The sequence below is a fragment of the Lissotriton vulgaris genome, chromosome 11, assembly GCF_964263255.1.
Source record: "Lissotriton vulgaris chromosome 11, aLisVul1.2, whole genome shotgun sequence".
In the NCBI taxonomy this organism is placed as follows: Eukaryota; Metazoa; Chordata; class Amphibia; order Caudata; family Salamandridae; genus Lissotriton; species Lissotriton vulgaris.
Window position 1 is genome coordinate 968414850 of NC_141699.1, and position 25202 is coordinate 968440051.

General features: G+C 42.7%; 1 protein-coding gene across 3 annotated transcripts in view; it reads left to right on the forward strand.

Moving 5' to 3' along the window:
• The first annotated feature begins 1374 nt into the window (after positions 1–1374).
• Positions 1375–25202, forward strand: part of MINDY4B (MINDY family member 4B) — a 386720-nt gene continuing 362892 nt past the window's right edge. For 2 of the 3 annotated variants that reach the window (XM_086944142.1, XM_086944141.1), the window contains exon 1: positions 1375–1635. The gene's annotated coding sequence lies outside the window, so the exon portion shown is untranslated. The remainder of the gene's footprint in view (positions 1636–25202) is intronic. The other variant, XM_086944144.1, reaches the window with a different exon arrangement.

A 25202-nucleotide genomic window follows, 5' to 3' on the forward strand; every position in this document is an offset into this window, starting at 1 on the left:
ACGGCAGTTTCCTCCCCTACAGAGTTCGCAATTTCAGCTCGTCTCCGACTTGTGCAACTCAAGATATTGCATAGGATCTACCTCACAGGACCCAGGTTAGTGCATATGGGGCTTGCAGATTCAGGCTTTGTAAAAGGGATTGTGGACTAGTTGGTACCTTCATGCACATTATCTGGGAGTGTAAATATGTCACCACATATTGGCGCAACATACATAACACTATAGATAGGGTGCTGGGAGTTTCCCTCTCATCGGAGGCTAGAAGATGTTTGCTTAATATATGGGAACCTACAGACCTGAACTCTTCACAGGCGCAGTGGGTCACGCTGGGGTATATGATTGCTAAACGAAATATCGCTCAGGCACAGGCCCCCTCCCTGGAAGAATTTGAAACAACATAGACTGGTGTATGTTCAGAGAGAAGACTACGTATCTGGTGAGGGGGCGCCCTCGGAAGTGGTCACTGATCTGGGGGTCATGGAATAGTTTCAGAGGAGAAATCTGTACACCACCTGTAAGAGCTATCCCTGATGACAACCCCTGCCTGTGAAAGTCTATTGATTCTGCTGTCCTCTGATGTGTACGTGACTGCCGTGTTTTACCCTATGTAATGTAATTTAATGCTGATGTCTGTTTCAATAAAAATAAATTTAAAAAAAGAATGCTGGCCACCGCTTTCCACGTTTTGTGGATACATCAGATTCTGCATTGTCTTTATAAGGCATTACACTATCTGAGAGAGGGTTAAGATTCGAAAAAGCCTATTTACAACTTTGGATCATGTTTACACCACAGGTCCACTTATTGAGGGCATATCTAAGAAAAGCAGATGTTGTCCATGCCCAATAGTGGGTAGTCTTGGCTGAACACCAGTTACTTTTAATGAATTATATGATATGTTAGATCATGTGCGGTGCATAGAGACAGTTAAGGCTGCATAGTTATCTTTTTTGGGGTATAAAGAACTTTTTTGAGGTTATAGACCTCATCTCTCAATTTGAATGAGTCACTTCTGGTGAAAGAAGAATTGGCAGGCTTCGAGAAATTACACTGTGACCCTAATATCCCTTGCACTGAATATTGTTGATTGTTGATGTTTTCGCAACTAACACAGGACCATGAAACCTTAAAGTCTCTCGATGAAAACTTTTCGGAGTTTTTAAAACTCCAAAAAAATGGACTTTTTGAACGAGGTAAATCTGCGCATCTTCTTCATTCTTGAAGGGAGCATGCACTCAGAAGGAAGCATGCCATCGTGGTAAACAGTGTAGTGGCAGGGTACACCCTATCCCTTTGTGCTGGTGTTTTCTATTTCCACAGAAACGGTGGGAGGTTCTTAAAGGGGCAGGTACTGCTTGCAGCGTCTCTGAGTTTACACACAGAATTGACCTGACACTTGTATGCTGCCAACTTCTTGGCACTGAGAATTAAGCCCGCATTTTGGGAGTAATCCTGTGCGAAATATATTATTTTGTGCATGCTACAACAAAACCCGACAAAGAGTAAGAAAAAATCAAGGAGGTGATTGTGTGTGTCTGATGCCGGCTCCACCGCTCAAATTAGCACCTTTTGTTTCCACGAAGCCACCTGGGAGCGTCTCTCCAGCAACCGGAGCTGCCAAGCCTCTCAGCTTTGGTAAGAACACTTACTGCTTCGCAAAAGCAAATATTAAATGGTGTGCCTTTGCAATGTACACCCATTCAGTAGATCACTAAAAGGGGGGCGTATGTTTGTTTCCTATGTTTCTAAAGGTACTGTGAAAATCAACCTTAAGGCCACCTTTTAAAGAGTTGGTGGTTATTTACTAAGGTTTTGCACTAGGTGCGCAGCGACAAATCAGTGCGTCGATCCAATTACCATGATAAAAGTCTGCTGAGGCAGCGCAAGATTACGCATAGTAACACAGCCTGTGCAACCCTAAATAGACTGCACCTTTGTGTGTTTGAAAATTAAATAAAATGTATAGGAATTAGTTATTAATCCTGCAGTGCAATAAAAAAACGGTCTTCGCGTTGTGGGTATGTCATTCTGTATTTCAGCCTCTGCAGGCCACTCCTCTAGCAGTACCTCCATGCGCATTATCGTTTGTTTTTATGCTGAGTGTCAAGTCCGGCTGTCAGACACGCGCAGTATTGAAAACGGATTATTTAGATTTTCCACAGAGTTGTGCGAGTGTCACCCTCCGACTCAATGTTCCGCCTTTTTCCATAATGTCAGCTCAAGGTGCATCCGTTTGGCACTGTAGAGCTACGACGTAGCTATGCACCGTGCAACCAGGGGCATAACCAGGCCTCTGCAGCCCCCGCGGCCCATGGAGGCCCCAAAGCCTTCAGGGGGCGCCAAACCTTCAAGGGTCGCCCATTCAGCCGAAGGCCATGATTATCTGTTAGACATGAGGCACCCCTCGGTCTCCTATCACTGTGTGTAGGGGGTGGTGGTGGGGTGGGGGAGTTACATGCTTGTGTATTGTGTGCAGTGTAGTGGCACCTAGGCCTAAGGGGAGAATACCAGTCCTTTTCCTAACCAATCATGGGCAAGAGGCGTCAGTTTAACATACCTGCGTAAATGCTCTGTGTACCTCTTCTATGCCACTGTCGGTCTAAGAAGATTGTGCTAATTAACTCTATCGGACTACTAAAGCATCCCCTTTAGAGCTAGGGAACTCCTTCTACATTTGGCATTCACCCACCAGGAATGTATGGCCTGCGACATAATTCATTATACCTTTTGCATTAGGTTCGCTAGCCCTGTAGTGTATGTAAAGTGGTCACCTTCCTCTGCCATGGCCATTTTAAAATCAGAATCGGCATTGCCGCAGACAGATATGGTCATTTGCATTGGATGAAATCAGGTAAGTAATGTATCAAATTAAAGCTATGGGTTTCATGGAAATGTATGAACTTCTGTGTCAGGAAAGGGATGGGAGAGCTTTTTAGCTAACTGCATTTTGAACCACGTGCCCAATAGGGCGATAAAATAAACAGAAGATGAAACTATCAGTGTAAAAAAGCAAAACTATTCTAGCTTTAAATATATGACTGGCTGAAGATGCCAAAGTAATGTATGTAAACCTAAAAATAGGCCACATTCAACTATCACAAATCTGTTATTATTATTAATAATATTAAGTAGAAGAATATTATCATGTTATTTTTATTCATATTGTAGCTCTTGTTTTACTGCTGTGCTTTTCTTGAGCACACGTGTGCGTGTGTGTGATAAATGAGATGTGAGATGATTTCCCCTGATTTACATATGATGCTGAAAAGTAGCCGTGTCCATCAAACAATTTAAATCCCTAGGGTCAGAGAGGAAAGGGTGTGCAGCCTTCAGCAGGAAGTGCAGTTCAAACTACAGTGAATGTAATTTACCGCCAGTGCTGGGGTGACATTCAGCACTTTAAACGAGTATCGGTAAAACGCTGACGTGCTAAAAGCAGCAAAGCACGCGTGGTATGCACGCAAACCACACAACGTGCCGATGACTCGCAGGTTTCCTGGCAACGGTGTCAGAGATGTGTTGATCCCTAACCGTTTCCGCTCATCGGCATATTATAGCTTGTGAATGTTGCAATCAATCTTCGTCCAATTTCTGAATGTGTTTCAAGCTGGAAGTTCAAAAGTTCAGACTACACCATATCAGGCAACACAGCACAAAACAAGCATCGGACCATTATCAGTTACAAAAAACTTGTCTTAATCAGCATGAGTGTATCACAACCTACCAAGCAGGCTGAGGACTGGCAGGCTAATAACAGACAGATAACCTCACTAAAATCAATGTGATCCTGTCTAACAACAAACAACCCTTAAACACCCCAACTATCATTTCCTTAACTTAACCTCTTAAACTAGTCACAATTCTAAAAGGTTTATCCATAACTCCGGCCCTGTCGCCAAAACAGTTTCACACAGATTGCACTTTAACTCATGACAACTTCACTACTTCCTCCAACCCCAAATCCCTTTTCCTCCCTGGAGCTCGAGCGCCTGACCAGAAGCAAGACCAACCCTTGCCTTGGATCTGCACCTAAAACTTACCAGCCTGCCAAACAGTGACAGCACATGCTTATCACCCACACAATACATATATATAATCTAGCAACCCACGGCCATGTGGCCCATCCACCTGTGTCATCCAAGTCAACGTATCCCTGACAGTACCAAACCACAAACTCCTTAGAAAGAAAAGAAAGGGAGGGGTGGGTCGGCGTTCCCGCTTCACTTCCGGCAAGTACCCCACCAGTGCCACTATCTTACCCAGAAAGAAGAGCCCGGGATCCTGTACTAAATTAAAATGTCTCCTCATCCCCGCCCCTAGAAACCACCACCAACCCCACACAGTGTGTCACTTTGGCTGCAACAACCCACCTGCAAAGGCTGGGGGTGAGAGATCCACACCATCTTGTGTAGGAAGTGGTGTAATGTGCGAAGTGGTTTGTGAGTGTCCTCTTATTGGAGAATGTGGAAATGCAAACCCAAATTGAGTGCACATTTTTATATCAGTGTAACTCACATACACATGTCTCTATCCATATTAAATAACCAATTATTCATTATTTTGGCATCTGGCCCATGTGTCAATTGTTTTCAGATCCAGCCTATTACCATTCCGCCCACTATGGCCTTCGTTACAAGTGACCCACTAAATGGTGTGATATTTATTACACCTGATAAAATCCAAGCCCACTAAGTGGGAATTTATTGCATGCAGTTAATACCACCCAATTACTAGTTTTTGGAGTGTCCTGATTACTTAAAAATCCACATGTTCTAATCGATAGCAGGCATTTTACCCTGATAAATTTTGTCAAGTTTGACCTGATATTTATCAGGACATTCATAATTGCAATAAGTGTGATAATACCAGTTACCCACATAACACATTTAACCTGGTTGCTCATAATGAGGGTCTATTGAGAGACGGAATGAGTGGGTGTGGAGCATTAGGATTTCCCAACAAATCAAATTTGATTTTAGAGCCTTATTTCTGAACATTTTCAAGTGGTGTTGAAGATTTTGTTTCATATAACTTTTGACAACAAGTGGCCTTTAATATCTGACCACAGAGCCTTTGCATTTGCCAATGCTTGTGAATGTGCAGGATGGGCCAATTTCCCCAAATGGCTTGGTCCTGATCTGGGCTGGGGAGTGGATGCATGTGATGGCAGTCATGGAAGCAGGATGCCTCCTTTGGTGCTGCACTTCGATCACCATGCCAACACCGAAGAAACACATTTTCCAGCAGTGGGCAAAGAGGGAAAGATAGAAGTTGCATGTCAGTGTAGAAATGCAGGACATAAAGACAGATGCTATGTGCATGTGTTTTTAAGCCTTAGTGTCATGATGTTTATTCTTTGTCCTTATGTGCATTCAAATATAAGAGCAGCGGCTCGTCCATCAGTACTGGCTGAGAGGCCACGCCTCCCACCCTTTTCCAGGCAAGAAGAGTGCCTGTCAGGTTGAACAAAGGTCAGCCTGACAAACACTCTTCTGGTACAGGTCAGGCAGCCAGTGTAGTGTCTTGTAATGAAAGAACGCTGGAACTCTTTTGGTTCCCAATAGGCTTGTAATGTAAGCTTTGGAGGAATGAGTTGAAGGCAGGCTTAGAATGTTGAGTTTTGGCTTACACAGTGGAATAAAGACATGTAAAACTTTTCTTTCTGTGCGATGTACTTATTGGCGAGGTAGGGGATCCAAAGCATGTATACTGAAAGCGCTCTTCGAGAGATTTTGCTGTGGCCCAGCAAACCGCTTGTGTGTGCCACATGTGCTGCAGTCATAGTGTAAAATCGATGCTGGCATAGGTGGAGTCTCATGGGCAAAGCCAGCCTGTATAAAACTCTTGAAAATAAAGAAGCAACATTAAAATTCTACATGTCGTTGGTCAGGAACTGAATGAAAGAGCTGCAACTAAAAAATACTGCATCTATTGCAAATTAATGCCTTATGCTATACGGAGTAAGGAACACTGATTGTGAATGCAACCAGTTTACAAAAGCAGCGCACAGCAATACTTCAGTACAGATCAAATTGAAATTCATGTGCTATGAAGCAGAGATTAACCAGATGGATGTGAAAAAACAGAATTATGCACAACGCCGACCAAAAATTATAACGTTATCTGTGTTCAGAAAGAGAATTTAAGGCTTATCTACTTACCAAAACCCTTAACGATTTGTCATGCCAAAACTTGTTTGGAGTGACCCCAGAAGAAACGGGTTTGTGGATGCCGCACAGGGGCCCAGAACAACTCCCCAGACAGTCATCAAGTAAAGACTTCCGATAGAGAGCAAGGGCAAGATCCAAGCAGCAAAAGATGGTGCAGCTGACTCTACAGCCAGCACATCACAATGTGTTAGATAAGCTCTGTCTGATCATGTTCCGCACGAAGCGTCTGAGAGTCAACTAATACCCATAAGTGTATGTACAGCTGCTGCATTCTTAAAACCACCAACTGCATTTGATACTGCCAAACAACACAATCTTGGCAATAGATAGACTGCCTGGATAGAGACATTTGAAGATTTCATAGATGCAATAGATAAAAAAGATGATAAAAAGATATAAAGTATCTGGGAGCATGGCTGGTGAAAGAGTGAAAGAAGCCATGAAAAAGACACCACAAGAAGGTGAAGTGACATACAAACAAATTAAAACAGCCTTAAATGTCAAGTTTAATCCAGTGCCAAAGGTGGATTGCGAAAGATACATATTCAGAAAAGAATGCCAGAGACCAGGTGAAAACATCTATGAATTTGTTGAGGGAATGGATGTTCTAGTGAAGCTCTGTAGATTCATTTTAATGATAACAAAGCTACTCGCCTCAGAGTAATAGACAGATTTCTGTCAGATTTCTTTTGACAATGAATGCTGAAGAAAACTCTGAGCTTAGAACAAGTCCTCAAGGCTGCTTGCGCTGAAGAGCCAAAAGTGCGTCAGTCATGAAACGTAAGCCAAGGTAGAAGGCAGAAGGACACTAGGCAATGTCTCCACAGAAAAAGAGAACATGTTACAGATTTGGATTGTAATTTCACACAAAGGTAAATGCCCAGCAGTTGGACAAGCATGCCTCAGCTGTGATTAAACAAACCATCTCGTAATGACATTCAGGGCGAAGTGAAAAGTAAGTATGTCACAGCATGAAGACAAAATGGCCGACCAAACGCTACATCAGCAACGTTTGACGCACTCCCACAAAGGCAAATTGAGGCAAATCTACGCCAAACGAAGTTGAGCGTCATCTACATCCTCGACAAAGAGTTGCTCAGTCTCAGTTTCCAGGGAAAGTAATTATTATAATTGTGCAATGTCGATGTTTACCTCCGAAAGGCATGCACATGTGGGACTGGGCAAATGTGAGAAAAAGCGCAATGTGAAGAAAAATCTACACAAAGAAGCTCCAAACAAATTCAAACATTGGGCGATTACTCTAAAGCTAAATGGGTGTTTGATGACATTCATAATGGACAGTGATACATCGATAAATATCATCCCTGAGGAGAAGTAAAAAGACCTGTCTCTGTTACCTCAGCTTACTAAGTCAAAGACAAAAGTATACAAGTGTAAATGTAAATTGATACTTGTATAGCGCACTACTCACCCGCAAGGGTCTCAAGGCGCTTGTACGAATACCGCTGTGGAACCCATCCTGGCTTTCCCTGTGAGGCGTCCACTCCTGGGCACCCCCAAGGTGGAGGCCAGGCATCCTTAGCGTTGTGGGGGCCGTTGTGGAGATTAACCCTTTCGATGCTGATGACGAGCTCAGCTCGTCATCAGCCACTGGGGGCGTGTGCGGATGACGAGCTGAGCTCGTCATCTAACTCGGCTTTTCGAAAAAAGCAGCGTAGGGGAAAAATCACCACAGCAGCGATGCGGTTAAGCAAGCTATTGCCCAGAGTTGCAGAGCGGGACTCCATGATTGGAATAGGCACCAAGGCGAGAATTATCAGGTCCATGGAATTTTGAGCCCAAGACCTACCTAGGTGGGGAATTGAACCCTGGTCCCAGGCCTGACCTCTGCATCAGGATCTGCCGCTCTAACCATTGAGCCACACTTCTCCACAAGTGGTCTGCTTTGATCCTCTAAAAGAGTCAAGGATCATTCCTAGCCACAATGCAATACAAGAAAAAAGCGGAACAAGCGCCTATTCATGTACTTCAAGGAACAGCTTCAAGTCCTTGTTTGGTGCATTTTAATACTGTAGCTGATATGGGACTGATATCAGTAAACTACAATATGAATGCTCATCATGAAATTGTAAGTCAATTACCATCACTATTTCATGGGCTAGGAAAACTCAAACAATGAAAGTTAAGTTACACCTAAATGAGGATGTTGGTCCTGACCAAAATGAGGTATAGTGTGCACAGAGTCCAGTGGAACCCCAAAGGTAGGCAGAGGTAAAAGTAGATATCACTACACTCTATATGTGTGGTAGTGTGGGCGAGCAGTAAGGCTTTATCAGAGGGTAGTGTTAAGCATTTGTAGTACACACTCAGGCAGCAAATTATGTCACATACCCAGAGATTGAATTTAGATCCAATTTATTTAAATTAAAAATATTAGTAAGTTATTTTATTTCCAGAACCAAGCCAAGCCTGGTACAGGGGAGTTAAATAATACTTTTCAAAATCTTATGGCATGTTTTACAGTTGAATGCAGGTTCAAGTGTAGTTGGTTGAATAACAGGTAAGTCAATATTTCGAAATCACTTTTCAGTTACTTTCCAGATTACTTTGTACATTACTTTTTGGATTACTTTTTAAGTTATTTTTTCTACTCAGTGTGATACGCCTAGATATCACCCTGGGACATTTCCTAGAGGAAAGGTAAGTAAATCAGTTTATGTACATTTGCCGTCATTCATTGCTTCATACAAACCAACTCCACACTTAAAAGAATTTTTAAGGAAAACAGTCATAACCATATGGGAGGAAAATAAGTTATCAGTTTGCAGGTAAGTACAAGTTTGTGGGGGGTGGTATTCTGGTGTTAGAACCAGGGTTCCCCCAGGGTCAAGGATGCACTCTCAAAACACCCTCGGTAGCACTAGGGCAACTAGGTGCAGCGTGCTGAGGCCCAATGTTATCCAATAGGGGATAGCGGGCCTCCGGTTGGTGGCTGCTCACGAGCAGGACACAAGGTTGTGGGAGCAAAGCTCCTTGTGTTAGGCTCAGGGCAAGGGGATCTGAGCTAACACTCAAAGTATACCGGCAGCGGTGCAGGGGCAGCTGAGGGCAGGGTGCTGTTTTGGGGTTGGATGCCCTGTTAAATTCAGTTGCAACAAAGACTGCTGGCTCGGGGACGAAGATCTTCTTGAGATGACCACCTGTTAGAGAGGTAATTTGGGATGCCTGGGGATGTTGGGACACTGTTGATTGGGCCACTCAGGGCCGTCGGATATGGGGTGCCGGCAGGGGTGTCTTTAGGCATCAGGTTTTTCTTACCAGCTCTGGTCCGGTCGGAGGGGACTCTCCAGAAAGGGTCTACAGTCCTTGCTTGTAGATTGGAGGCAGGTCAGAGATCACCAGATCTCAGGTCAGGATCACTGGAGAATCCTCCTCGTGGTGTTGGGCTACTCAAACTCAGGCTGTGGGCGTCGGGTACAAAGTGGTGCTGATTCGCGGATTTGGCCGGAGCCAGAGTCAGTGGGTGAGCAAATCCGGTGCTCACAGAAGACAAAATCTTGGTTTTGGAAGGCAGAGCAGGTCCTTAAGGTTCTTGAGGCTGCTGGCAGCAGGACACACCAGGATTTCACTGGAGCAGGTTCGAGGTGTGGACAGGTGTAGGGCTGGGGCCAAGTCAGTGGGCGTCCTCCTCTTCTTAGTACAGCACCGCTTCTTCGGTCCTTCTTCTTCTCTTTTTCAGGTCAGTTCTTGTCTGAGGAGGCAAGGTTCGGGGGTGCCCCTAAATACTAAATTTAGGGGGTTACAGATAAGTAAATGTTGGGACCATTGGGGCCCTTCCTTGGGGTGGGTACACCCCCTATTATGCCACCTTCCACTTCCAGTGTGAAAGGGGCATAAGCTTCTCTCTGGTTGGCTGGGTCCCCCCTTCTGCAAGATGGCTGGGATTGAGAGTTGTGCTTCACCTCGCTTCCCCCATCTGAAGGGTGGAGTTAAAGGTGGGCACATCTCCCTTGCTCTCTTGGGGGCTCATTACGATGGTGAATGGATTTCTGTCCGCCCGCCATCTTGCCGGGGCTTGGGACCGGCCGTGTCAGGGACTGTCTGGGTCTATGTCAGGAACACAGTCATGGACTTGGGCAAGGACTAGGAATGGGGTAGAAAACATACACAGAGAGGAGTACAGCGCTGCCCAGGATCACACAGGAAGTCAGAGGAGGAAATGTGATCCAAAGGGGAGGCCTGTACAAGTGAACAAGATGGCTAAGACCCAGAAAGGACAGGCACTTATGAAGTAATTTAGCATTCAGAAAAACTACAACCAGGATGAACGTGCAAGACATATAAATAAAGCAACATTAACAATAAAGGGGAGTGTGGGGTAAAACACTCAAGAGCTCCGCACAGTAAGACTGAAGCTCAGTAAGTTTCTCACCCACAATTGCTGTTACAGATACTATCTGCAAATACACACATATAGAATATGCATGCAAAGGCAGGGTCTGTGGAGCTTATACCTATGGTGATGTTATAAATGCACTTCAAAGATAATTCTTACAGTGAACAAGAAACACCACCTAGGTAGTCAGCTGTGCCCACTGATCCTGGCGATAAAACAGGAACACGAAAGAGAGTAACAGCAAGGGGAAACTATTAAACACAAGCACAATAGACAAGGAGCTAGCAAGGAGAAATGCTTAACAGGACAGGAAGGCAATCACCGTGCACACTTGGCAGAAAGCAGGTAACAAACATACAAGGCAACAGAAGCAAGACAGCAGAAAGAAAGACAGCAAACTAGAAAGGCAGGGACTGGAAAAAGATATACAGAAGGGGAGGCTACAATGATACTAGAATAGTGCAGGTTCAGGAATCAAAAAAACGGTGCTGGGGCGGGAACAAGAATTGAGCTAAGGCTCAGGAGTCAAGGTGTTTCAACAAGACAAGGGAACCCTTAAGGTATAGCATAGGGACCTTGGGCATTTAACTATTATAAAGAACAGTGGTCCCTATAATGAAAGTACTACAAGTAATGATCATACACTAGATAGGATGTATGTCTTCTGTCCATCCGGACAGGAATTTATTTTCTAAATCAGAAGAATAATTTTAAGTTTGTTAAAAATGTCAAGCGGGCACAGCCGTGACCTTCAACATACACAGGACAACAACAAAAAAATGGAAAAAGCACAAAATATGTCTGTGCACTAGTGTTTCAGTTAGACAGACGTTGTATGTTAAACCGCACCATTGCAATTCTCAATGTTACATATACAGTTTGCATATGGGGTTATGTGTCGACGTTTCGATGCCTTCCTTAGAATGTGGACATCATCATCAGGACATTGGATGACATTATTGTTGTCTAAATACAATTATTGGCCTTTCCATCACAATTATATTAATTACATATTTACATTGGGAGGAGAAGAGGGGAAAAACAAGGAAAAAATAAGGAAAAAATAACGTAAATACCAGGCATATAACATAGATCCTCTATAGTTGTACTTTTAAGTGCATTTGAGTGCAGTTTTGACGCGGTGACTTCACTGTGAAATAACATGCACAGTAGATATTTCTGTAGAAAAAATGTCTATGCATAGATAGGGGTGGAAAAAGTGTTCAGTGACCTAATGTGAACAAAAGTGAAACGAGCATAAGGCTTTCAAAGTGAACTAGGTGCCGATCGCGGAAGTGTAGACTGTGGCCAAGGCTGAGTATATATCTTGTCATTTACATGCTTCTAAAGGGTTTCAGTGCATCAAGGGCGCCGATCACGGAAGAATTGACTGTGGCCGAGCTTATATTGTGCCAGTTGCATGCTTCTAGTAAGGGTTAACCTACATGGTTTCCACGGCGGGAGAAACCTGAGAACTTGAAAAGTAATACGCGGTCGTGTTCGCAGATAATTCTGTGAATGAAACAACTGGGCATTAAAATTGTGCAAATCACACAGAAGGTACTAAGAGATACCCGTGGCGAAACAGTGGTTTACCTGCATCCACGCACTTCGGTTAAATTACCGGCATGAATTTAGTAACAGCGTTTACGCATACGTAGATACGCCGAGAATCACAATGGATATCTAAAGGGAAAAACAGGGTTTCAGGATATTAGAAACTGCACGATTGCATGAGGCTGCAGTTTTGTGAACGTGCGGACCAGTACTTACTTCGGGAATGAAAGAAGACTGCCACGAGTCTGTCGATCTGGTGCTGGGACGATGTGTGCTCGAGGTTGATTAATGGAGCGGAGTGAGCACGGGGGTGGTGAACAACGTGAAAGGACAAACACGAGTGTGGGGAAATGGCAGTATTTGCAGCAGCCATTTTGAGGTGGTGAATAGTGCTCAAGTACCATGCATTTAAGTACATTTCAGGCAAAACATCAACAAAATAATTATTACAGGAGCAATCAAATCAGGTGGCGTGTTTGAAGGTTTACAGTAGCGACGTCCAATCTTCCAGTCGGTTTAGCCCATTTCGAATGCTGTTAGTGCGCAAAATCCAGCGTAACTCTTCCTTATTCAGCAGCTGAGACATATCTGCTCCTCTTGGGGGTGGCTTGATAGTTGTGATCACTGTCCAAAGAAAGTCTTTCCCCGTATGTCCTTTTGCAGAAAAATGTTCCACCAGTGGGGCATTTGCTGTTTTACATTTTATCCTGCTCTTGTGTTGTCCAATCCGTAGCTTTATTTTCTGACTTGTTTGCCCTATATAGATAAGTTTACAGGGACACAGGATAGCATATATCAAGTTTGTGGAATTACAGTTAGAAAGGTATTTCCTATCGAATTTTATATTGCCAAATTCAAATGTTTTGCCCTCTATGGTGGTGTCGCAGCAAATACATCCTCCACATTTAACATGACCTAAAGGCGGTGGTAGGCCCCAAGCATCATTTATGGTGGTTTTTTGTGTTTGTGAAGGGAGAGCTGCTCTGACAAGGTGATCTTTAACATTCTTAGATCGTTTGAATGCGAACATAGGTTTCTCTAATGTCAGAAGACCTGTGTTAAGGACTGGCCAGTGTTTAAGTACACTTTTTCTGATGGCGTTTGATGCTGGAGAAAATGTGGTGACACAAATAAGTTTGTCTTGTACATCTTTTTCTTTGGGTTCTAAGAGGTTCTCTCTTGGGCAGTACCAAGCTCTTTTTGAGGAGTTCCTCACCAATTTTCGCGGGTAACCTCTGTTTCTCAATTTTGTACTAAGTATTTTTGCTTCGGCAAAATAATCATCTTTAAAGTAACAATTGCGCCTAATGCGGAGGAATTGGGAGAAAGGTAAAGAGTCACGTAAGGCCCTAGGATGATGGCTAGTGTATTCGAGAAAAGTGTTTCGCTCAGTGGGCTTGCGATGTAGTGTGGTGGTAAGCCGGCCTTCTGTGTGTCTTATTTGTAGGTCAAGAAAGGGGATTGAGTTCTTGCTAGTGGACAGAGTATAGCATAGTCCGCCACTGTTGTTATTCAGCCAATGCTGGAAGGCTGTAAGATTCTCAGGGGAGTCATTCCATAATAAAAAAATATCATCGATATACGTTTACAAAACTGCATCCTCATGCAATCGTGCAGTTTCTAATATCCTGAAACCCTGTTTTTCCCTTTAGATATCTATTGTGATTCTCGGCGTATCTACGTATGCGTAAACGCTGTTACTAAATTCATGCCGGTAATTTAACCGAAGTGCGTGGAGGCAGGTAAACCACTGTTTCGCCACGGGTATCTCTTAGTACCTTCTGTGTGATTTGCACAATTTTAATGCCCAGTTGTTTCATTCACAGAATTATCTGCGAACACGACCGCGTATTACTTTTCAAGTTCTCAGGTTTCTCCCGCCGTGGAAACCATGTAGGTTAACCCTTACTAGAAGCATGCAACTGGCACAATATAAGCTCGGCCACAGTCAATTCTTCCGTGATCGGCGCCCTTGATGCACTGAAACCCTTTAGAAGCATGTAAATGACAAGATATATACTCAGCCTTGGCCACAGTCTACACTTCCGCGATCGGCACCTAGTTCACTTTGAAAGCCTTATGCTCGTTTCACTTTTGTTCACATTAGGTCACTGAACACTTTTTCCACCCCTATCTATGCATAGACATTTTTTCTACAGAAATATCTACTGTGCATGTTATTTCACAGTGAAGTCACCGCGTCAAAACTGCACTCAAATGCACTTAAAAGTACAACTATAGAGGATCTATGTTATATGCCTGGTATTTACGTTATTTTTTCCTTATTTTTTCCTTGTTTTTTCCCCTCTTCTCCTCCCAATGTAAATATGTAATTAATATAATTGTGATGGAAAGGCCAATAATTGTATTTAGACAACAATAATGTCATCCAATGTCCTGATGATGATGTCCACATTCTAAGGAAGGCATCGAAACGTCGACACATAACCCCATATGCAAACTGTATATGTAACATTGAGAATTGCAATGGTGCGGTTTAACATACAACGTCTGTCTAACTGAAACACTAGTGCACAGACATATTTTGTGCTTTTTCCATTTTTTTGTTGTTGTCCTGTGTATGTTGAAGGTCACGGCTGTGCCCGCTTGACATTTTTAACAAACTTAAAATTATTCTTCTGATTTAGAAAATAAATTCCTGTCCGGATGGACAGAAGACATACATCCTATCTAGTGTATGATCATTACTTGTAGTACTTTCATTATAGGGACCACTGTTCTTTATAATAGTTAAATGCCCAAGGTCCCTATGCTATACCTTAAGGGTTCCCTTGTCTTGTTGAAACATAATTAGCGCAATCGATGGATTGCAAGGGATTTCGCTAATCCCAGGCCCCTTTTCAAGTGGGCTCACCTTGTCCTGTGTTATTTTCTTAAAATCCCCCCTTCCCATTTTTTTTTTTTGTTCTTTACCAGGGATGTCTGATCCTCATCCTCCTATGTACAACTTGGAGTACATTAACAAAATACTAGGAGGTCCCTCTCTTCTTTCAGACCCAACCGAATCCCCTTCTATTTCCAGTACTTCCCTAACAGATGATCTAGAAAAATTAAAGAAAAAAGAAGTTCGCTTACATTTAATGATCAGACTTCTGACTGATTATTTAAAATCCAACATCATTCCACTAGGCCTACAAGTACGTAATGTACCAGGGGTATTTACCACTAACCCAAAATACCTCAAAGGGTTCAGCTACATTAGCACAACGTGTTCCTGGCACTGGATGGTGCTCGGGATTGAAATTGCGACAGAAGAGTTGCAAAAACTAAGCACTGAAATAACTGAATTAGAAAAACAGATCTCAGAGAATAACACCAGTGCAGAAACTAGTAAACTCCTTGAAAAAATAAATAAAACAGTAGAGGAGTTTCATAAGTTTGAATTTAACAAAAAACAAGTCAAGGTTAAAAAGGACATCAAGAACTACAACGAAGAACGTACATACCCCTACCTCAACAAGGACTTTTATACCAATCGCCCTTACAACGGTCCACAACAACATAGACCTTGGGGCAGGTTTAACAGGCGTCAGCAATACGTAGGCTTTACTGACAGCTCTGCCGACTCATCCGGCAATTCAGACCAAAGCGAAAGCCCAGGCCCCTCCAATAGAGTTTTTTTAGAGGGAGGCCGGGGCCAACCCAGGGGAAGAGGAAAAACATGGTCCAAACCTCCCAATCCCCCCGGGGAACGATTCACACGCCGCCAGCACTACCGCTGGTAGTCGTACCAGATGGTAACCCCAGTAACTCCAATGAGGACATTTTAGAAACAGGTCTCCTTCCAATCTTTAACCTCACAGATCACATTCTGTCTAGTAATGAGGTATCACTCCTCAGTAGGGGTTTATCTTTTGTCCCGACAGCACGACCCAACTATCAGGAAGCTCAAACAGAACTCCTAAGATTCTTCAGGAAAGTTCGCCTACATAGTTTTTTTACTCTCAATCCCTCTATTCCCAAACACTACAATACTCCCTTTAAACCACCTTCAAAATTTTCCCCCACAGCAGGTATGATCCCAGCTGAGATCCCTACATTTGAAAAACTGGTCTTAAAGGATTTAGCAGACCTAGAAAAGAAAAGGGCCTTCATCCCATATAATATCACTATGGAAGAAAAAAATGCTATCTCCTCCCTTAAAAATAACCAATCCCTTGTAATCAAACCAGCAGATAAAGGGGGAGGGATAGTGATTCAGGACACAGAATCCTACAAAAATGAAGTGCTACGCCAACTTAATAATCACGAGCACTACTGCAAACTCCCACGCAACCCGACCAATGAAATCCAAGAAATGATTACCACAGTTACCAACAGGGCACTTGATTCAGGCTTCCTATCTAAAAAAGAATACGATTTTCTCAACACCAAATCTCCGAGGACTCCTGTGATCTATTGCTTACCAAAGATTCATAAAAATCCCCAATCCCCCCAGGTCGCCCCATAGTTTCGGGCTGCGGTTCGATCCTCGAACCATTGGGACATTACATAGATTTTTTCATCAAACCCTTTGTCCCAGAAACTATTTGTTACATTAGGGACAGTATGGCTATGATAAATTTCATAGAAGACTACCCCTTTGATCCCACATCCAGCACCATGTGTACGCTGGATGTGGAATCTTTATACACAAATATCCCACAATTTGAGTCTTTGCGTGTAATAGAAAAGGTCCTTGAATCAAGGGAACGCCCCCACAACGTGCCTTCTTTGTTCATTCTTGAATTACTAGAAATCTGTTTGACAAAAAACTTCTTTCTCTTTGAGGGACAATTCTACGGCCAAGTAAAGGGGACATCCATGGGAGCAATTTTTGCTCCCAACCTAGCCATTCTGTATATGGACAACCTGGAGACCAACAGCATCCTCCACACATCGAATCCTTTCCACAGTGGCATTGCCCTGTGGAAAAGATATATCGATGATATTTTTTTATTATGGAATGACTCCCCTGAGAATCTTACAGCCTTCCAGCATTGGCTGAATAACAACAGTGGCGGACTATGCTATACTCTGTCCACTAGCAAGAACTCAATCCCCTTTCTTGACCTACAAATAAGACACACAGAAGGCCGGCTTACCACCACACTACATCGCAAGCCCACTGAGCGAAACACTTTGCTCGAATACACTAGCCATCATCCTAGGGCCTTACGTGACTCTTTACCTTTCTCCCAATTCCTCCGCATTAGGCGCAATTGTTACTTTAAAGATGATTATTTTGCCGAAGCAAAAATACTTAGTACAAAATTGAGAAACAGAGGTTACCCGCGAAAATTGGTGAGGAACTCCTTAAAAAGAGCTTGGTACTGCCCAAGAGAGAACCTCTTAGAACCCAAAGAAAAAGATGTACAAGACAAACTTATTTGTGTCACCACATTTTCTCCAGCATCAAACGCCATCAGAAAAAGTGTACTTAAACACTGGCCAGTCCTTAACACAGGTCTTCTGACATTAGAGAAACCTATGTTCGCATTCAAACGATCTAAGAATGTTAAAGATCACCTTGTCAGAGCAGCTCTCCCTTCACAAACACAAAAAACCACCATAAATGATGCTTGGGGCCTACCACCGCCTTTAGGTCATGTTAAATGTGGAGGATGTATTTGCTGCGACACCACCATAGAGGGCAAAACATTTGAATTTGGCAATATAAAATTCGATAGGAAATACCTTTCTAACTGTAATTCCACGAACTTGATATATGCTATCCTGTGTCCCTGTAAACTTATCTATATAGGGCAAACAAGTCAGAAAATAAAGCTACGGATTGGACAACACAAGAGCAGGATAAAATGTAAAACAGCAAATGCCCCACTGGTGGAACATTTTTCTGCAAAAGGACATACGGAGAAAGACTTTCTTTGGACAGTGATCACAACTATCAAGCCACCCCCAAGAGGAGCAGATATGTCTCAGCTGCTGAATAAGGAAGAGTTACGCTGGATTTTGCGCACTAACAGCATTCGAAATGGGCTAAACCGACTGGAAGATTGGACGTCGCTACTGTAAACCTTCAAACACGCCACCTGATTTGATTGCTCCTGTAATAATTATTTTGTTGATGTTTTGCCTGAAATGTACTTAAATGCATGGTACTTGAGCACTATTCACCACCTCAAAATGGCTGCTGCAAATACTGCCATTTCCCCACACTCGTGTTAGTCCTTTCACGTTGTTCACCACCCCCGTGCTCACTCCGCTCCATTAATCAACCTCGAGCACACATCGTCCCAGCACCAGATCGACAGACTCGTGGCAGTCTTCTTTCATTCCCGAAGTAAGTACTGGTCCGCACGTTTACAAAACTGCAGCCTCATGCAATCGTGCAGTTTCTAATATCCTGAAACCCTGTTTTTCCCTTTAGATATCCATTGTGATTCTCGGCGTATCTACGTATGCGTAAACGCTGTTACTAAATTCATGCCGGTAATTTAACCGAAGTGCGTGGATGCAGGTAAACCACTGTTTCGCCACGGGTATCTCTTAGTACCTTCTGTGTGATTTGCACAATTTTAATGCCCAGTTGTTTCATTCACGGAATTATCTGCGAACACGACCGCGTATTACTTTTCAAGTTCTCAGGTTTCTCCCGCCGTGGAAACCATGTAGGTTAACCCTTACTAGAAGCATGCAACTGGCACAATATAAGCTCGGCCACAGTCAATTCTTCCGTGATCGGCGCCCTTGATGCACTGAAACCCTTTAGAAGCATGTAAATGACAAGATATATACTCAGCCTTGGCCACAGTCTACACTTCCGCGATCGGCACCTAGTTCACTTTGAAAGCCTTATGCTTGTTTCACTTTTGTTCACCTTAGGTCACTGAACACTTTTTCCACCCCTATCTATGCATAGACATTTTTTCTACAGAAATATCTACTGTGCATGTTATTTCACAGTGAAGTCACCGCGTCAAAACTGCACTCAAATGCACTTAAAAGTACAACTATAGAGGATCTATGTTATATGCCTGGTATTTACGTTATTTTTTCCTTGTTTTTTCCCCTCTTCTCCTCCCAATGTAAATATGTAATTAATATAATTGTGATGGAAAGGCCAATAATTGTATTTAGACAACAATAATGTCATCCAATGTCCTGATGATGATGTCCACATTCTAAGGAAGGTATCGAAACGTCGACACATAACCCCATATGCAAACTGTATATGTAACATTGAGAATTGCAATGGTGCGGTTTAACATACAACGTCTGTCTAACTGAAACACTAGTGCACAGACATATTTTGTGCTTTTTCCATTTTTTTGTTGTTGTCCTGTGTATGTTGAAGGTCACGGCTGTGCCCGCTTGACATTTTTAACAAACTTAAAATTATTCTTCTGATTAAGAAAATAAATTCCTGTCCGGATGGACAGAAGACATACATCCTATCTAGTGTATGATCATTACTTGTAGTACTTTCATTATAGGGGCCACTGTTCTTTATAATAGTTAAATGCCCAAGGTCCCTATGCTATACCTTAAGGGTTCCCTTGTCTTGTTGAAACATAATTAGCGCAATCGATGGATTGCAAGGGATTTCGCTAATCCCAGGCCCCTTTTCAAGTGGGCTCACCTTGTCCTGTGTTATTTTCTTAAAATCCCCCCTTCCCATTTTTTGTTTTGTTCTTTACCAGGGATGTCTGATCCTCATCCTCCTATGTACAACTTGGAGTACATTAACAAAATACTAGGAGGTCCCTCTCTTCTTTCAGACCCAACCGAATCCCCTTCTATTTCCAGTACTTCCCTAACAGATGATCTAGAAAAATTAAAGAAAAAAGAAGTTCGCTTACATTTAATGATCAGACTTCTGACTGATTATTTAAAATCCAACATCATTCCACTAGGCCTACAAGTACGTAATGTACCAGGGGTATTTACCACTAACCCAAAATACCTCAAAGGGTTCAGCTACATTAGCACAACGTGTTCCCGGCACTGGATGGTGCTCGGGATTGAAATTGCGACAGAAGAGTTGCAAAAACTAAGCACTGAAATAACTGAATTAGAAAAACAGATCTCAGAGAATAACACCAGTGCAGAAACTAGTAAACTCCTTGAAAAAATAAATAAAACAGTAGAGGAGTTTCATAAGTTTGAATTTAACAAAAAACAAGTCAAGGTTAAAAAGGACATCAAGAACTACAACGAAGAACGTACATACCCCTACCTCAACAAGGACTTTTATACCAATCGCCCTTACAACGGTCCACAACAACATAGACCTTGGGGCAGGTTTAACAGGCGTCAGCAATACGTAGGCTTTACTGACAGCTCTGCCGACTCATCCGGCAATTCAGACCAAAGCGAAAGCCCAGGCCCCTCCAATAGAGTTTTTTTAGAGGGAGGCCGGGGCCAACCCAGGGGAAGAGGAAAAACATGGTCCAAACCTCCCAATCCCCCCGGGGAACGATTCACACGCCGCCAGCACTACCGCTGGTAGTCGTACCAGATGGTAACCCCAGTAACTCCAATGAGGACATTTTAGAAACAGGTCTCCTTCCAATCTTTAACCTCACAGATCACATTCTGTCTAGTAATGAGGTATCACTCCTCAGTAGGGGTTTATCTTTTGTCCCGACAGCACGACCCAACTATCAGGAAGCTCAAACAGAACTCCTAAGATTCTTCAGGAAAGTTCGCCTACATAGTTTTTTTACTCTCAATCCCTCTATTCCCAAACACTACAATACTCCCTTTAAACCACCTTCAAAATTTTCCCCCACAGCAGGTATGATCCCAGCTGAGATCCCTACATTTGAAAAACTGGTCTTAAAGGATTTAGCAGACCTAGAAAAGAAAAGGGCCTTCATCCCATATAATATCACTATGGAAGAAAAAAATGCTATCTCCTCCCTTAAAAATAACCAATCCCTTGTAATCAAACCAGCAGATAAAGGGGGAGGGATAGTGATTCAGGACACAGAATCCTACAAAAATGAAGTGCTACGCCAACTTAATAATCACGAGCACTACTGCAAACTCCCACGCAACCCGACCAATGAAATCCAAGAAATGATTACCACAGTTACCAACAGGGCACTTGATTCAAGCTTCCTATCTAAAAAAGAATTCGATTTTCTCAACACCAAATCTCCGAGGACTCCTGTGATCTATTGCTTACCAAAGATTCATAAAAATCCCCAATCCCCCCCAGGTCGCCCCATAGTTTCGGGCTGCGGTTCGATCCTCGAACCATTGGGACATTACATAGATTTTTTCATCAAACCCTTTGTCCCAGAAACTATTTGTTACATTAGGGACAGTATGGCTATGATAAATTTCATAGAAGACTACCCCTTTGATCCCACATCCAGCACCATGTGTACGCTGGATGTGGAATCTTTATACACAAATATCCCACAATTTGAGTCTTTGCGTGTAATAGAAAAGGTCCTTGAATCAAGGGAACGCCCCCACAACGTGCCTTCTTTGTTCATTCTTGAATTACTAGAAATCTGTTTGACAAAAAACTTCTTTCTCTTTGAGGGACAATTCTACGGCCAAGTAAAGGGGACATCCATGGGAGCAATTTTTGCTCCCAACCTAGCCATTCTGTATATGGACAACCTGGAGACCAACAGCATCCTCCACACATCGAATCCTTTCCACAGTGGCATTGCCCTGTGGAAAAGATATATCGATGATATTTTTTTATTATGGAATGACTCCCCTGAGAATCTTACAGCCTTCCAGCATTGGCTGAATAACAACAGTGGCGGACTATGCTATACTCTGTCCACTAGCAAGAACTCAATCCCCTTTCTTGACCTACAAATAAGACACACAGAAGGCCGGCTTACCACCACACTACATCGCAAGCCCACTGAGCGAAACACTTTGCTCGAATACACTAGCCATCATCCTAGGGCCTTACGTGACTCTTTACCTTTCTCCCAATTCCTCAGCATTAGGCGCAATTGTTACTTTAAAGATGATTATTTTGCCGAAGCAAAAATACTTAGTACAAAATTGAGAAACAGAGGTTACCCGCGAAAATTGGTGAGGAACTCCTTAAAAAGAGCTTGGTACTGCCCAAGAGAGAACCTCTTAGAACCCAAAGAAAAAGATGTACAAGACAAACTTATTTGTGTCACCACATTTTCTCCAGCATCAAACGCCATCAGAAAAAGTGTACTTAAACACTGGCCAGTCCTTAACACAGGTCTTCTGACATTAGAGAAACCTATGTTCGCATTCAAACGATCTAAGAATGTTAAAGATCACCTTGTCAGAGCAGCTCTCCCTTCACAAACACAAAAAACCACCATAAATGATGCTTGGGGCCTACCACCGCCTTTAGGTCATGTTAAATGTGGAGGATGTATTTGCTGCGACACCACCATAGAGGGCAAAACATTTGAATTTGGCAATATAAAATTCGATAGGAAATACCTTTCTAACTGTAATTCCACGAACTTGATATATGCTATCCTGTGTCCCTGTAAACTTATCTATATAGGGCAAACAAGTCAGAAAATAAAGCTACGGATTGGACAACACAAGAGCAGGATAAAATGTAAAACAGCAAATGCCCCACTGGTGGAACATTTTTCTGCAAAAGGACATACGGAGAAAGACTTTCTTTGGACAGTGATCACAACTATCAAGCCACCCCCAAGAGGAGCAGATATGTCTCAGCTGCTGAATAAGGAAGAGTTACGCTGGATTTTGCGCACTAACAGCATTCGAAATGGGCTAAACCGACTGGAAGATTGGACACGCCACCTGATTTGATTGCTCCTGTAATAATTATTTTGTTGATGTTTTGCCTGAAATGTACTTAAATGCATGGTACTTGAGCACTATTCACCACCTCAAAATGGCTGCTGCAAATACTGCCATTTCCCTACACTCGTGTTAGTCCTTTCACGTTGTTCACCACCCCCGTGCTCACTCCGCTCCATTAATCAACCTCGAGCACACATCGTCCCAGCACCAGATCGACAGACTCGTGGCAGTCTTCTTTCATTCCCGAAGTAAGTACTGGTCCGCACGTTTACAAAACTGCAGCCTCATGCAATCGTGCAGTTTCTAATATCCTGAAACCCTGTTATTCCCTTTAGATATCCATTGTGATTCTCGGCGTATCTACGTATGCGTAAACGCTGTTACTAAATTCATGCCGGTAATTTAACCGAAGTGCGTGGATGCAGGTAAACCACTGTTTCGCCACGGGTATCTCTTAGTACCTTCTGTGTGATTTGCACAATTTTAATGCCCAGTTGTTTCATTCACAGAATTATCTGCGAACACGACCGTGTATTACTTTTCAAGTTCTCAGGTTTCTCCCGCCGTGGAAACCATGTAGGTTAACCCTTACTAGAAGCATGCAACTGGCACAATATAAGCTCGGCCACAGTCAATTCTTCCGTGATCGGCGCCCTTGATGCACTGAAACCCTTTAGAAGCATGTAAATGACAAGATATATACTCAGCCTTGGCCACAGTCTACACTTCCGCGATCGGCACCTAGTTCACTTTGAAAGCCTTATGCTCGTTTCACTTTTGTTCACATTAGGTCACTGAACACTTTTTCCACCCCTATCTATGCATAGACATTTTTTCTACAGAAATATCTACTGTGCATGTTATTTCACAGTGAAGTCACCGCGTCAAAACTGCACTCAAATGCACTTAAAAGTACAACTATAGAGGATCTATGTTATATGCCTGGTATTTACGTTATTTTTTCCTTATTTTTTCCTTGTTTTTTCCCCTCTTCTCCTCCCAATGTAAATATGTAATTAATATAATTGTGATGGAAAGGCCAATAATTGTATTTAGACAACAATAATGTCATCCAATGTCCTGATGATGATGTCCACATTCTAAGGAAGGCATCGAAACGTCGACACATAACCCCATATGCAAACTGTATATGTAACATTGAGAATTGCAATGGTGCGGTTTAACATACAACGTCTGTCTAACTGAAACACTAGTGCACAGACATATTTTGTGCTTTTTCCATTTTTTTGTTGTTGTCCTGTGTATGTTGAAGGTCACGGCTGTGCCCGCTTGACATTTTTAACAAACTTAAAATTATTCTTCTGATTTAGAAAATAAATTCCTGTCCGGATGGACAGAAGACATACATCCTATCTAGTGTATGATCATTACTTGTAGTACTTTCATTATAGGGACCACTGTTCTTTATAATAATCAGGAGTCAAGGTAGCACTGCAGGCAGTGCTAGTTCAGGAACAGGGAAATTACTAAAACTCAGGAGTCAAGGAAGCGCTGCAGGCAGTGCTAGTTCGGGAGAAGGGAAACTGCTGCAGTTCAGGAACAAGGAATGTTAAGACTCAGGAGTCAAGATAGCACTGCAGGCAGTGCTAATTTAGGAATAAGAAAAACAACAGGAGCTCAGGAACAAGGAATAACGAAATCTCAGGAAATACTGGAAACAAGGATATCAAAGGCTCAGGAAAAACTAGAACAAGGATTGTCTCACCAGCATACAGCTACTGTTGGAAAGTGGGTTATTGATAGGGGCAAATGTAGGTCTGCCACTGGCAATAAGGCCACTAACACATGGTAGGACCCAGCATAGGTCTTAGAAAATGATTCCTATGCTCAACCCTTGGTAACATGGCTGCGAGCAGACAGGCTTAACTTCAAAGACAGGTATGTAAAGCATTTAAAAACACAATTTCAGTAAATAATTAAGACACAACACAAAATAAAAATCCAACACCAATTTATAAAAATAGGTAATAATTTTTATCTTTTAAATGACACCAAACTGAAGAAACTCCACTGTAGGGAACCAGAGATATAAATTTTTAAAGATTAGTCACTTTCTAGTGCTTAGAAACCAACAGTGCCCCTTTTAGTCATTTTGTTTTCTCTGACAGGGACACACCTTTATAAATTGTTCTGAAGAATTTTCCCACCACTGTGGTGTGCTGCCTTCTTCAGCAAGCGGGGTCCAGTTAGAACACCTTCCTGGAGTTCTGCTTGCGGGTCCCAAAGTATCCAACACACAATCCAAGGTTCTGGAATCTCCAAGAGGGTCCTTGAAAGTGTGAAACTTCAATTCCACAATCCACTTGAACAAAACCCTTACAAATCAACTGGTACTC